The sequence below is a fragment of the Schistocerca nitens genome, chromosome 5 (genome assembly GCF_023898315.1).
Source record: "Schistocerca nitens isolate TAMUIC-IGC-003100 chromosome 5, iqSchNite1.1, whole genome shotgun sequence".
Taxonomy (NCBI): domain Eukaryota; kingdom Metazoa; phylum Arthropoda; class Insecta; order Orthoptera; family Acrididae; genus Schistocerca; species Schistocerca nitens.
The window spans coordinates 59,292,442-59,308,775 of NC_064618.1; positions in this window are offsets into that span (position 1 = coordinate 59,292,442).

Sequence of the window (16,334 nt, forward strand, 5' to 3'; positions counted from 1 at the left end):
GGGAGATTAGGTTTTCAAGGCATTTTAGGACATAGATATCAACACAAAAACAAATAGGAGTAACTTACTATTACAGAGAAAATGAAAATCATGTAAATAAAAAGAAAATTTTAATAATATATTTCTAAATCGAACTGAAAGGTATAAAATAAAATCTCGTGTACCATGACAGATTCCTAATGCAATTCAGACAGCCTGGCAATGTGAGCTTACGGATTTCTAGTAGCTATAATGGATGTAAGATTCATAACGAAACAAGTGCAGCACGTGTAGTAGATAATATTTATGATGTGAATCATTCATGCATCAGTTACGTATTGCTTGCACCCTACGTTATTCGTTATAAATGTTACAAATATTGTCAGTTACTAACAATATTATCCACAAATTTTCATGACAATATTATGGGTTAGGAATCGGTAAGGGGGAATGAGAAAACATTTTTCAGTGTCAAATCCGATTTAAAAATGTGTTATATTAAAACTCTATTTTTAATTAAATAATCATTTCCTGCTTTTTTAATGACGTGTTTGCGAAATTTGTTAATGTCTTTTAAAAACTTTATGATTACTTATTTAACGCATTGGGCACCAGTGGTTTCAGCCTTCAATCACTATTACATTAATCTTTTAATGTATCAGTGCCTTTAGCATGAAACCAACGATGCTGTTGCAAGACATGGCTTAGCAATTCTGATACAAAATTCATTAAAGTTTAGACTCGCTTTGCTTGTTGTTTAGCAATATAATTTGTATTAGGCGTTATGAATTTATGGAAGTTTCCAGATGAAGAATTGTTTCTAGGAAAAATACGAATCTGCTTTCAAGTACATCCCATGAAATCATTCTTGGGTGAAAACTGCATGTGCTGGTGGTTCCAAAACTAAACCACCCCTTAATACAATTGATTATTTACTTCTCGCCAGTTGCTTCTTGTATATGTCACGTACTACGAGAGTAAAGGTTAATTTTGTGAAATTTTTTAAATTATTTTTCAGAATGAAACCACCACCTTAAAGCACTTGAGGATTTACTTTGTGATAATTTCATCTCATGTTATTTGCTTACTATTATAATAAAGGTCATTCTGTGAATAATTTAAAAATTATATCTGTTTTTATAATGTTGGGACTCAAAAGACAGCGCTGCCAAAACAGAGTTAATGAACACAGCCTTTCGAAGTGCCTTCACAAAAGAAGTCGAAGTAAATATTTCAGAATTCGATTCGAGAACAGCTGCCAACAGGAGTAACGTAGAAGAAAACATCGTCGGAGTAGTGAAGCAACTTAAATCACTTAATAAATGCAAGTCTTCTCTTCCAGACTGTATACCAATTAGGTTCCTTTCGGAGTATGCTGATGCATTAGCTCCGTGGTAAGAATCACATACAACCGTTCGCTCGACGAAAGAACCGTACCGAAAGACTGGAAAGTTGCACAGGTCACACCAATATTCAAGAAAGGTAGTAGGAGTCATTCACTTAATTACAGGCCCACATCGTTAACCTCGATATGCTGCAGGATTTTGGAACATACACTCCTGGAAATTGAAATAAGAACACCGTGAATTCATTGTCCCAGGAAGGGGAAACTTTATTGACACATTCCTGGGGTCAGATACATCACATGATCACACTGACAGAACCACAGGCACATAGACACAGGCAACAGAGCATGCACAATGTCGGCACTAGTACAGTGTATATCCACCTTTCGCAGCAATGCAGGCTGCTATTGTCCCATGGAGACGATCGTAGAGATGCTGGATGTAGTCCTGTGGAACGGCTTGCCATGCCATTTCCACCTGGCGCCTCAGTTGGACCAGCGTTCGTGCTGGACGTGCAGACCGCGTGAGACGACGCTTCATCCAGTCCCAAACATGCTCAATGGGGGACAGATCCGGAGATCTTGGTGGCCAGGGTAGTTGACTTACACCTTCTAGAGCACGTTGGGTGGCACGGGATACATGCGGACGTGCATTGTCCTGTTGGAACAGCAAGCTCCCTTGCCGGTCTAGGAATGGTAGAACGATGGGTTCGATGACGGTTTGGATGTACCGTGCACTATTCAGTGTCTCCTCGACGATCACCAGTGGTGTACGGCCAGTGTAGGAGATCGCTCCCCACACCATGATGCCGGGTGTTGGCCCTGTGTGCCTCGGTCGTATGCAGTCCTGATTGTGGCGCTCACCTGCACGGCGCCAAACACGCATACGACCATCATTGGCACCAAGGCAGAAGCGACTCTCACTGCTGAAGACGACACGTCTCCATTCGTCCCTCCATTCACGCCTGTCGCGACACCACTGGAGGCGGGCTGCACGATGTTGGGGCGTGAGCGGAAGACGGCCTAACGGTGTGCGGGACCGTAGCCCAGCTTCATGGAGACGGTTGCGAATGGTCCTCGCCGATACCCCAGGAGCAACAGTGTCCCTAATTTGCTGGGAAGTGGCGGTGCGGTCCCCTACGGCACTGCGTAGGATCCTACGGTCTTGGCGTGCATCCGTGCGTCGCTGCAGTCCGGTCCCAGGTCGACGGGCACGTGCACCTTCCGCCGACCACTGGCGACAACATCGATGTACTGTGGAGACCTCACGCCCCACGTGTTGAGCAATTGGGCGGTACGTCCACCCGGCCTCCCGCATGCCCACTATACGCCCTCGCTCAAAGTCCGTCAACTACACATACGGTTCACGTCCACGCTGTCGCGGCATGCTACCAGTGTTAAAGACTGCGATCGAGCTCCGTTTGCCACGGCAAACTGGCTGACACTGACGGCGGCGGTGCACAAATGCTGCGCAGCTAGCGCCATTCGACGGCCAACACCGCGGTTCCTGGTGTGTCCGCTGTGCAGTGCGTGTGATCATTGCTTGTACAGCCCTCTCGCAGTGTCCGGAGCAAGTATGGTGGGTCTGACACACCGGTGTCAATGTGTTCTTTTTTCCATTTCCAGGAGTGTATATTGTGTTCGAACATTATGAATTACCTCGAAGAAAACTGTCTATTGACACACAGTCAACATGGGTTTAGAAAACATCGCTCTTGTGAAACACAACTAGCTTTTTAGTTACATGAAGCGTTAAGTGCTATTGACAAGGGATTTCAGATCGATTCCGTATTTTTGGATTTCCGGAAGGCTTTTGACACTGTACCACACAAGCGGCTTGTAGTGAAATTGCATGCTTATGGAATATCGTCTCAGTTATGTGACTGCATCTTTGTGATTTCCTGTCAGAGAGGTCACAGTCCGTAATAATTGACGGAAAGTCATCGAGTAAAAAAGAAATGATTTCTGGTGTTCCCCAAGATAATGTTATAGTACCTTTGCTATTCGTTATCTATATAAAAGTTTTGGGAGACAATCTGAGCAGCCGTCTTAGTTTGTTTGCAGATGACGCTGTCGTTTATCGACTAGTAAAGACATCATAAGACAAAAACAAATTGCTAAACTGTTTAGAAAAGATGAGCGAGTGGTGCGAAAATTGGCAGTTGATCCTAAATAACGAAAAATGTCAGGTCATTCACATGAATGCTAAAAGGAATCCGTTAAACTTCAGTTACACTATAAATCAGTCTAATGTAAAGAACGTAAATTCAACTAAATACCTAGGTATTAAAATTGCGAACAACTTTAATTGGAAAGAACACAGAGAAAATGTTGTGGGGAATGCTAATCAAAGACTGCGTTTTATTGGCAGGACACTTGGAAAATGTCCGTCCTCTTTTAGAATACTGCTGCACGGTGTTGGATCCTTACCAGATAGGACTGACGGAGTACATCGAAAGAGTTCAAGGAAGGGCAGCTCGTTTTGTATTATCGCGAAATTTGGGAGAGAGTGTCACAGAAATCTAGTTTGGGCTGGATATCATTAAAAGAAAGGCGATTTTCGTTGCGACGGAATCTACTCACGAAATTCCAGTCAGCAACTTTCTCCTCCGAATGCGAAAATATTTTGTTCACACCTACCTACATAGGTAGAAATTATCACCACGATAAAATAAGAGAAATGAGAGCTAGTTGGGAAAGATATAGGTGTTCGTTCTTTCCGCACGCCATACGAGATTGGAATAAGAGAGAATTATGAAGGTGGTTCGATGAACCCTCTGCCCGGCACTTAAATGTGATTAGCAGAGTATCCATGTAGATGTACAAAGGGCTAAATAATTGTTTATATACGTAATAGGTTTTCACATAAACCTTCACTCCTGTATGCTTATGTCTTATATGTTGCATACATCTCCTCTTCACCCTCTCTTTCCGCATTTCCTCTCTCCTTTCTTTCCTCAGCCTTACTCATCCCCTCACATACTGTCTCAAACGGATTACGATACTACCCACACAACATGGGTCATGTCACGGGCTGCGCGGCGTCTCCTTCGGGAATGGGCGAGTGTGCTGTTCTTAGCTTAAGTCAGTCTAAGTTAGTTTAAGTAAAGTGTAAGTCTTGGGGGCGATGACCTAAGCAGTTTGGTCCCTTAGAATTCACACACATTTGAATTCACACACAACACGCCGATCCTCCAGGGCAGAAGTCAAGTTTTACCAAACTTCTTCTCCCAGGCCCCAATCCCTGCCGGACAGACCTACACGAAAGTGTGTTAGTATTGCACTGTCATCCAGTTGTGAGCTATGTCGACAATATCAGGTCTCTCACACACTGGGAAATTAATTTAGAATCGACTGCAAATTCTGTACTGAACAAGCAGATCGACGGGAAAGCGACCTAATAAAAACGTATGAGCAGCAAGATGAACAAATTGTTGACGATAAGATGAAGACAAATGGCAAGATCAATCAAAATAAAATAAGGGCCCACTAGCTCTGTAGCTGATTAGATTGAAAGCATGAACGAGGGCTTAATACAGCTTTTCATGTCGTTAAGGGTGACATAAATTTACTTACACTGCTCAATAAAATTTACAGACGAGATAAATTACTTAACATGTTATCGAGCTAGATAGCGCCGTGGTTAGCCCACTGGACTCACATTCTGGAGGATTACGGTTCAAACCCGCGTCTGGCCATACTGATTTAGGGTTTCCGTATATTTCTCTAAATCGCTTCGGGGAAATGCAAGGCCTGTTCGTTTGAAAGTACAAGGGGGACATTTTCCGCATCGTTTCCTAGACCGATGCGATAGGTTGGTCTCTGTAGTGGTCTGACAAGGCAGCCAGTCCACAGTGACGGGTAGCCGAAAGGGCACACGTACACACACGCCGACTGGCGCGAAGTCTCGAACAGGATTCGTAATGAATGTGATAAAGAAAAGAACGTAGCTACTAGAACACTTAACTTTTATATCGTCCTTTGGTATACAGCATTCTTGATGATACAAGTGAGATTATCTTGAGATACATGCAATGGTACAAATGGCGCCTTGCTAGGTCGTAGCCATTAACTTAGCTGAAGGCTATTCTGTCTCTCGGCAAATGAGAGAAAGGCTTCGTCAGTGTAGTCGCTAGCAACGTCGTCCGTACAACTGGGGCGAGTGCTAGTACGTCTCTCTAGACCTGCCGTGTGGTGGCGCTCGGTCTGCGATCACACAGTGGCGACACGCGGGTCCGACATGTACTAATGGACCGCGGCCGATTTAAAGCTACCACCTAGCAAGTGTGGTGTCTAGCGGTGACACCACAGTCTCCTCCCCGAATCAACCAACCGTCCATAACATGTTACCAACTCCGTGGAACGGAATGAAGGTGCGGGTGTGTGTCGGCAGAGGTCTCTCGGTGTTGTACAGAGAGCTGTGCATGGCGTAAAATCAGCTTAAATTTAGCGTGAAATTGGGCTGCCCGCTTGACATTGGCAACTGGAAAAGGCAGTGTGTGTCAGTAAGGGAGCAGTCGCAGTGCGCTGTGGAGGTGTTCTTCATTACAACGTGGCCCTGTGACAACATCTGAATGACTTCTCAAGGAGAGGAATCATCAGGATAGTGGGAGGACGGAGAGCGACTCGTTCGGTATTGCGAACAGCACTGTTTCACACGCTTGAAGAATGTTCCAAAGCACAGACACTGCTGCCCAAAGGAGATGAGGTGCTTGATCATGGTCATCTACTCAGCAGAGGCCAGCTACATTGTACAAGGGGCAAGTGGGTAGTCACCTGAAACCACATTTAACAGGACTGCAAGGTTCACAGTCTCACACTCCATAGCAGCACAAAGTCCGCAAGGTGGTGGTCCCAACGACCAGTACATTGTTTTACTTTGTATCCCACAGATTGGTGGCACTGGTCGTGCGCTGGCGTAAGCTGTCGCCAGCACACCGGTCGGCAAAGAGGCTGCGAGGAGATCGATAGTAGGCGCTGGAGCAGGCGTGTCTATTAGGAGAGAGCCGAAAGACAGACTTCCAAGCAACACGCCAGCAACACCATCTCGACCACAAGAATTTAGATAGCCGCCACGGAACAAAGGGCTCAACCTCTAGCCCAGTGAGAGAGTCGTTTTGATCACAGTCGCAGTCAGCGTCTCAGTGTCAATCAGTACATAGCGACCAGAGTAGGGTACACAGCGGGACTTGACTTCACCAGCAGTGAGGCTAATGTGGACTATTACAGGAGAGCTTGTACCACAACTCATGGACTAGCTTAAAGATAAGTAGCATCTTGTGCTTGTTAATAAAGAACGCTGTTAATACATGAGTGCAGTTGTGTCGTAGAAAGAGGATACGAGTCAGCAAACGTCATACTCACCATTGCTTTCGCTGGTACAAGACTCTACTCAAGGACGACTCAAAAATTCGCGATGGTGCCACGAGCATAGGTGCGAGGAGTGAGGTTGTGTGGTCTTATTGGGTGAGAGCAGTGTCTGTCTGAGTAGTGATCCAGTACGTAGCCTCTTATGGCGAGAGGTGGTAAGACGTAATTCCCCAGCAGGTGATGCAGGTGTTTTGGTGAGGAGATGCATAGCGTTGCATGGGTATACTGACCTCCAAATCTTTGAACACACTACAGTCACTTGTTCAAATGGTTGAAATGGCTCTGAGCACTATGGGACTTAATATCTGAGATCATCAGTCCCCTAGAACTTAGAACTACTTAAACCTAACTAACCTAAGGACATCACACAGATCCATGCCCGAGGTAGGATTCGAACCTGCGACCGTAGCGGTCACGCGGTTCCAGACTGAAGAGCCTAGAACCGCACGGCCACACCGGCCAGCACAGTCACTAGTCAACGTTATTGTGTCACTGTACTCTTTCGTCATGCGGGTACTTTATTCGGCCATGACTTAGGTTTTACGTATGACTATGTACAGCTGCATCGAAATGTGCAGATGGATCAGCTCTTGGAATGAGAATATATTAGGTGAATGGACTGGTCTGCCCATTCTCCCCACTTTATTAATCCCACTGAGCACGTGTTGGATGCGTTAAGCAGACATAATGCAGAACATCCACATACCGCAACTACCATCGAATAGTTTTGAACCGCGCTGGAGCAGAAATGGAACGCTCCTTACCAACACTGGCCAGTGAGATAGCACGTTGCAGAGCTTGCGTTGGCGCCCATGGTGATTATGCTCCCTATTTAGAACTATGTCCCGACTTTTCCGTTAGCCTCTGTGCCATACTGTAGTAATTCTATTTACACTGAAGCGCAAAAGAAACTGGTAATGGCATGCGTATTCAAACACACAGGTATGTAAAGTGGTAGAATACGGTGCTGCGGTCGGCAGCCGTTTTTCCTGTATGATCATTTTACGAGTGTGCCGTGAATATCATGAATCCGGTAAAACATTAAATGTCTAACATTGCTGCGGCCGGAAGAAGTTTCTGCAAGAACGGAACCAACGACGACTGAAGAGACTCGTTCAACGTGACAGAAGTACAACCCTTCCGCAAATCGCTTCAGAGTTCAATGCTGGCCTTCAACAAATGTCAGCGTGCGAACCATTCAACGAAACATTATCTATATGGGCTTTCAGAGCCGAAGGCCCCCTCGTATACACTTGATGACTGTGCGACACAAAACTTTATGCCTCGCGTGGACCCGTCATCACCGACATTGATGACTGGAAACATGTTGCCTGTATCGTTTCAAATTGCAAATTGTACCGAGTGGATGGACATGTACGGGTATGAAGACAATCTGATGAGTCCATAAACCCTGAATGTCAGCAGGTGAATCTTCAAGCTGATGGAAGCTCTGTAATGGTATTGGGCATTTGGATATAAGACCCCTGATACGACTCTGACAGGTGACACGTACGTAGGCATCCTGTCTGATCACCTGCCTCCATTTATGTCCATTGGGCAATTCCAGCCGGACAATGCGACACCCCACACGTCCACAATTTTTACCGTGTGGCTCCAGGGACACTCTTCTGAGTTTAAACACTTCCACTGGCCACCAAACTCCCCACATATGAACATTATTGAGTATATCTGGGACGCCTTGCAACGTGCTGTTCAGAAGAGATCTCCACCCACTCGTATTCTTATGGATTTGTGGACAGCCCAGCAGGATTCATGGTGTCAGTTCCCTCCAGCAATACTTCAGACGTTGACTCCATGCCAAGTCGTGTTGCGGGACATTTGCGTGCTCGCTGGAGCCATACACGATATTACACAGGTGTACCAGTTTCTTCGCCTCTTCAGTGTATATGTCGTCGTAGTATCATCGATATACTTACACATCAAGCAAAAGTTAGTTCCGTCCTTCAGTTTTGCACAACACTACATTTCCAGACCCATACTTCCCCAACGCTAACTGTTGCGTTTCAAGAATCGACTAAGGCCTTCCTTATGACTTTCTGTCTTACGTGGGACTGGAATTCGATAGGCAGGAAGGTGAAGTCAGAGAAGTAATACACTGTAATTGTTCTAGCTCACTAAGAAATTCGTAGTTTGTGGTGTCACCGCCACACACCACACTTGCTAGGTGGTAGCCTTTAAATCTGCCGCGGTCCGTTAGTACACGTCGGACCCGCGTGTCGCCACTATAAGTGATTGCAGACCGAGCGCCGCCACACGGCAGGTCTAGTCTAGAGAGACTCCCTAGCACTCGCCCAGTTGTACAGCCGACTTTGCTAGCGATGGTTCACTGACTACATACTCTCTCATTTGCAGAGACTACAGTTTAGCGTAGCCTTGAGCTACATCATTTGCTACAACCTAGCAAGGCGCCATATTCAATTACTACGAATGTATTCTGAACAGATAATATTGTGAATCATGTACCGTCAAGAGCGACGTTCATCATTAATGGATTACAGTTAAGTATGAAAATAATTACGCCCTATTTCTCAATTCTAATTCCTTGTCATGTTCCAGACCTCACGTCAGTATAGTTCTTCCCTCCTCACGCCAGCCTGCGTGAGCTAAAACGCGTGCATTTCGGCCTCCATTCGTAACACGGTGTTGGCACTTCTGCTGACACAACATAGTTCATGCACTTCGTTTTTTGTTAACAAGGTGGGAATAGTTCTTTGAAGTAATTGACTACGACCTTGGCTGGTATTATAACAAAGCAACTGACTTTGAATGTTAAAAGGAAATTGAGGAGGAGCAGCTGAAGTTCTTAGACGGTTTCCGCCCAACCCACTGCGGTGCCCCACTGCGTGAAATCTTACAGCAGCCGCACCGCGCGGCGGAATGGCTCCCGACTCGTTTGCGGCAGTTGGAGGCGGGACGGCCCCCGGCTCTCACCTTTCATTTCGGCCTCATTTCCCGGCACACAATTCAGCGGCGGCCCGGTCGCCTCGCCAGCCAGCAGCAGCAGCAGCAGCCGCAGCCGCAGGCCGGCTTCTCGTTATCACTCGCCCCCACCCGCTCTTCCCTTCCTTTCTCTGCTCTCTGCCAGACAAGCAGCGCAGGCTGCGGCCGCGTTTTGTCCCGCGCGAGGTATTGTCGCGTGGCTTCTACAAGCACCTGGCAGCTTCCCCTTCGGGGAAGTTGTTCTGTCGCCAGACGCTGACTGAAAATGGGGACAGGAGCCCAAGACGGTCCGGTGTGTGTCACAATCCCCACAGTTCCGCTGTCTTCTGTGGCCCAATGCACTGTGATTACAGCACGCCTTTCAACTTCAATGAATGGCTAGCTGATAACAATATAAGTTAAAGTAGTGATCTGTAAAACTACTGTAACAGATAATGATCACAGACACCTGTCTTCTGCACTATGATAACATGTATAGATTGCCACACAACATTATGACGTACGCACATAACTACGAAAGTGTTTCATGTCATTAAATGCAGTACTATTTTGCCAACTATGGGGATTTAAAACTATTTATGCTCTTACTATTTTCTCTGTGCCTGGGGCATGGATGTGTGTGATGTCCTTAGGTTAGTTAGGTTTAAATAGTTCTAAGTTTTAAGGGACTGATGACCTCAGATGATAAGTCCCATAGTGCCCAGGGCCATTTGAATTTGAGCCCTAACCCCCCACCGCACTGGTGACCCAATGTGCCCTCGTTTTCTGAGCCTGTCAGCGCTCACGGCTGCTCCACTGTTTAACTTCAGGGTTCCAAGGCGTTCCTTTAAGTGAAAACATTGTTGTCGTTTGTACTTCAGGTGTCCCGTGTTGACATACGCTTACAGCATCGTTGTGCAGCCGGCACACTCCCCACTTAGCGTCTTCTCAATCAGTTTGTACCATAATTGTATTTCTTCACTTATTCATTATTTTGCTGACAACAATAAGCTCCAATCTACCACTAGGTTCTGATATCACGATTACAATGGGAAGAGTAATATGAACTACCAACAGGCTCAGGACAAGCGATCGAAACGGCTGACAAAAGGAAGTACTCATGTTCATCTTTTTTTGGGTGGATGTCCGAAGGAACAATGGGTGGAATTTTACAGACACTGCGGTATACAGGCTTCACACTGACGTATTTCATGCCAAAGCCAAGGAAATTCATGGACAAAATTTAATAGCTCTCTCCCCGTGTGGGATCACGCAATTGTGTGAGCGCTTTGGAAAGCAGAGAGTGGTGCATATGGAAGTTTGGGTCTGTCTTCGAAACGTCTTTCGGACACCTCAAGCGGTTAAGGCGTCCACTCGCAAAAAGCAGGAATTACGGTTTGAGTCCTGGTCCAGCACAGATTTTCAGTTGTTTCCGGAAAATGTGTAAAGGTGGTGATACTGCACTTCCAAACTGCGAATACGTTTCGTGATTTAATACGGCTATACGTCATCAGGAAAGAACATTGCATCGAACTTCACAGACACTGTCAAATACAGACACTGCACTAATGTAAAGCGCTTCTTACTTTAGCTATCGGTAATCCCATCTAGTGCAGCCTCTGCTGCACTCAGTATTAGGGAATTTTATTTTATTTAATTTTGCGGTTGGATGTCGTAGTCGTCAGTTACGCGAGGAGAGTCCTGGGTGCCATCGCTGTGTGAATTGTATACGCTATGTTCTACGTGTGTTAGTATTTCAGCTGTTTCTGTATCGTATTTTCTGAGGCCTTAAACTGCGAACCAGGTAAGCCTTTGCCTAGAGTAACCTAGGAAACCACTTAAAAACCGCTCTCAGGCTGCCTGGTTCTCCAGCCACGTCCGATAACACAGGTCAGCAAAACAAATTGTTTTTTCAGCGGCATGAGATATTTTTACTGAATTATATGTTTTATAATGTTGAACTGTGTTTATTGTTTTATTTTCTTGCCTATTTTCGAAGATGCAAAACTTCGTCTTCATGCACTCACGCCTGGCAATAAATGTCGTTAACTGCGTGAACACATTGTGCTTTATGAAGCTTAATCCTGTACGTTTCTGTCTAATAACGCCATATACCATGAGTAGCAACTGGGAAATGCACCGATTACCTATGTTCCGCGTTTCATTCACTGTTGTAAATTCTGGTTTCACAGGTGGCAATTTCCGTACCGTCTCGATTTTCCAAAAGATTCATAGTGTGCGTTTACTTTTTGTGCTTGGATATATTTCTAGAGCATTTCTTTCTGTCGTCCATAGCATCCTTTCTGGTGTTATACCGTATCGCTCTGAGAAAAAAATTAAATAATAGGTGAAAGGGGTCTATTACACCGCTTTCATAATAATTAATCTGGTTTCATGTTGTCATTATCTCTCGTCGTTACCTCGTGGAAAGGGAAGAGTCTCTGTATTTTTCTATTTTTCCTACCTTTGAAGACTATCAACATTATTTCTGTTCTTCCAAATGTTAACTTGGATCTGAATGAGTGACAGAATGATTGGAGCACCTCTCGTCGATGTATGGATGTCCTTTCTGCTAAACCACATGGGAATGGCCTAACCTGACGCGTCGAAATTTGCCCGAAACTTTTTTCCAAAAAATGGTTCAAATGGCTCTGAGCACTATGGGACTTAACTTCTAAGGTCATCAGTCCCCTAGAACTTAGAACTACTTAAACCTAACTAACCTAAGGACTTCACACACATCCATGCCCGAGGCAGGATTCGAACCTGCGACCGTAGCGGTGTGCAGTTCCAGACTGTAGCGCCTAGAGCCGCTCGGCCAACAGGACCGGCCAACTTTTTTCCAGGAGCTGTATATCGAAAGAAACCGAGTGTCAGAATTTTAGCTCCCAAGGAATTTTTAACAAATGTTCAGAATCACCAAATTCGTCGCTGGAATATTGTACACACCTGCTGTAGCTGTAGAAGACAGCGCGTGCTAAATACGGCAGTCACATATCCTTGATTTACAGCACATCGCTAAACAGATAACATGGCACAATGCGATCGTAATTTTTAAGTCGAATTTCACTTTCCGTTGACAGTTACACAGATACAGTTGTTCGCAGTTACGGTTCCCTCGAATTAACACCTCATTTAACATCGACAAAAAACAGCAAGTGCCTCTGCGGTACAATTAAGTGTTAATAACAGAGGTAAAACTGAATTAACTTTCTTGGTGTGTTCTTCGTATGGTCCATGCTTGCTAATAGCATCTAACTTTGTACAGTTTCCAAGCTCTCCCAGTAATGTGGTATATAATTAATATTTATAGCTCACAATGATAAAATGAAATCTAAATCATCTAATTCTCTTGAACGATAACATATGTGTCATTAATTAGTTCACTTCTCAGATACTCATTCCAATGATGACGACATTTGGCTAGAAGTTGTGGAAATGTTAGAAGAAATAGGAGGTAACTGTCACGTTTTCGTTGATTGTGATTCAAACGATGATTGTCGTGCTGCTTAAAAGCCAGAGCAAAAACACAGTATCTTCCTAGCCCAAAGAAACTGCGGAAAGTAATAGACTTCAGTGCCACAAAAAAATCTCTAAATTTTTGATTTAACAAAGGAGGGAGGAAACACTTAAAGTTAAGCGGTCTGAAAAGCCGGTCCCGTTTCGCTTAATCTGAGTGTGAATTATGTAAATGAGAGAAAGATTTACACGCATGCGAAATTTGCGCCAAATTGCTACTCGCAGAAGTATGAAATAAAAGTTATTTTAAAGATTTAGATCCTCTCTTGAGAGTCATTGCACTGTCATCGAGAGAAATCTATGAGACTAGGCCTTCTGAACCACAAGTTCAGGTGAAAGGAAGACTCAACGTTATGAATTTTACTTCAAGTAGACTTGTAGAGGAGACGTCATTGATAGGTAGCACTATAGACGAATTCGTAGCTTCTTTTTATCCCCTATCAGGTTTCGCGTAGGAACTGCGTACAAACCCCACTTTTATACTCTCCAACGAAATAACGACTGAGTCGCTTTTGCAGTCGATCAGTGCTGTGATTTATTCGTATACAACAATGCCAGTGAGAAGAAGCAGTGGATTACTGTGTCCACAGCTTTATACCTGTCTTCAGGAGCCTCAAGTCAAATTAGAGAAAAATTTTTGAAAAAAAAGACTGTTTGGATGCAGAAAACTATTAGTCGACGTAGCAAAATCTGTGAAAACGGGAGAAAATACTTTTCAGTCAAACATCGAAAATGTATTCTTACCACATGCAGTAAATAATTCATTGCTTTCGTTGTATATTTGCCCAGTACATAACAACACATCAGTTTTAAGGAGGAGGGCAAAAAGACTGATAATGTAATTTCGATCCCACTCGGAATTATACTGTGAATCAGTCCGTCAAGAATTAAATTTTTCGACACGGTAAAATATATTTCAAAAAATTTTCGGAGAATATACTTTCCGACAGGTCTTCGTAATTTCAGATTTATCAGCGTAACACTATTCTTGTTCATTGTCAGTGTGCTGTGGAGTGGTACATTAGTAATGACCAGCGTCTTTGACGCTTGTCGGTGGAGCTAACCTGGGCTGGAAACTGGAGCTGGAGGCGCAGAGTGGCGGTGAGTGTGCGCTGGCTCCAGGAGGAGGCAGGTACCTCCTCGGCTCTCTCAGTACGGATTGCGTGCGAATTTGTATGGCTAAAGGCACTCAAGGGCCTCGGGAGGGATCAGTGTTTATTCAGATTTCACGGTCGGCTACGCATATGGAGATGTCGTGCAACTGTGGCCTAGGCGAAGATTGGATTTTGTACGACAGTCGTACTCTGGGTGACCAATGGACAGCAAAGGATTCAGGCGGTATGTCTAGTCGTGTCTTCTACGCCTCTATTACGGCTGTATAGCCGTGCCTACGTTTCTAGTTACGCAGCCAGCTGTGGATACTTGGCGTGACAAATCAGTATTCAGTTAACATTAATTACATCACATAATTGTCTCTCTTTGCGGAAGTTGTAATTCCTGTTTAGATCGAGAAATTTCTCTCTTCGTCATAACCTTTTCTGGTCATGTGCTACATCTGGGCAGATGGACGTGAAATGGGGTATTTCTGTGTGACATAAGCCGAGTGATTTTAAAGGTCCACGCAACAGTGACAAATATTCAAATACAGATGTATGCAGAAATTGGTATTTACTACATGTAGAAGTATGAAACCAGAATTTTTCTATAGACGATGCTTGCAGCCAGTATAGGACCCGTAAGACTGTGTCTGCAGCGCCATCTGCTTCCTGTAACGGTTGACGACGAATGTCAATACACAGTAGCCCTAGTTCCTTATATCTGTATCTGTTTCAAACCCGTGAACATGTCGACATTCGCCGGCCGCGGTGGTCTAGCGGTTCTGGCGCTGCAGTCCGGAACCGCGGGACTGCTACGGTCGCAGGTTCGAATCCTGCCTCGGGCATGGGTGTGTGTGATGTCCTTAGGTTAGTTAGGTTTAAGTAGTTCTAAGTTCTAGGGGACTTATGACCTAAGATGTTGAGTCCCATAGTGCTCAGAGCCATGTCGACATTCGTGCCTACGAACTACGATTTGTGGACAGCATTTGTTTTCTGTCATTATTTGAAGAAAACTGCAGCAGAATCGCACCGAATGCTTGTCGAATCTTTCAGCAAACATGACCTTGGGAAAACACAGTGTTTCGAGTGGTTAAAAAATTTCAGAAGTGATGGTTTTGACGTGAGAAAGAACGAGCGCGGGAAAGCACCGGGGAACATCAGGCCTCACGGACTAGCCGCGTGGCCTCAGGTGTCGTGCACGCTCCGCTCGCCTCCCCCGTAGGAAGTTCGAGTCTTCCCTCGGTCATGGGTGTGGGTGTCGTCCTTAGCGTAAGTCAGTTTAAGTTAGATTAATTAGTGTGTAACCTTAGGGATCGATGACCTCAGCAGTTTGGTCCCATAAGACCTTACCACAAATTTCCAGATTTCTAAAAAGTGGGAAGACAACAAATTGCAGACCTCATTGGATGAAGATGATACTCAAACTCAACAGGAATTAGCGTAACAATTGAATGTGACGCAGACAGCCTCTTCTCTTTCATTGAAAGCTATGGGAAAGGTGCAGAAATGGGAAAATGGCTTCCGCATGAACTGAATGAAAGACAGCAAGCTAATCGAAAGACCACTTGTGAAATGCTGCTCACCATTTCCAAATAAAGTCGTTTCTTCATCAAATAGTGACAAGTGATGAAAAATGGATATATTTTGAGAATCCTAAACGTCGTAAATCATGAGTGAACCCAGGCAAACCTTCGCCATCCACTGCAAGACCCAATCGCTTGGAAAAGAAGACAATGCTCTGTGTTTGGTAAGATCAGAGGAGGAATCTGGGGAAACTGTTAACACTGATCGCTACCAACGGTAAATGGTCGCTTACATCGAGAATTACGTGTAAAATGATCGGAATATGGAAAAAGGCAAGTCATATTGCTCCATAATAACGCCCCATCATACATAACCAAACGGGTCAGGGAAACGATTGAGGCGTTTAGTTGGGATGTACTGGAGCATGCGGCTCATTCTCCAGACTTGGCTCTGTTCGCTTGTCATCTGTCTGTATCGCTGGAACACGCTCTCGCTGAAAAATTCTCAGTTCGTATGAAAAGCACGAAAATGGCTCGCTGACTGTTTCGCTTCAAAAGAAG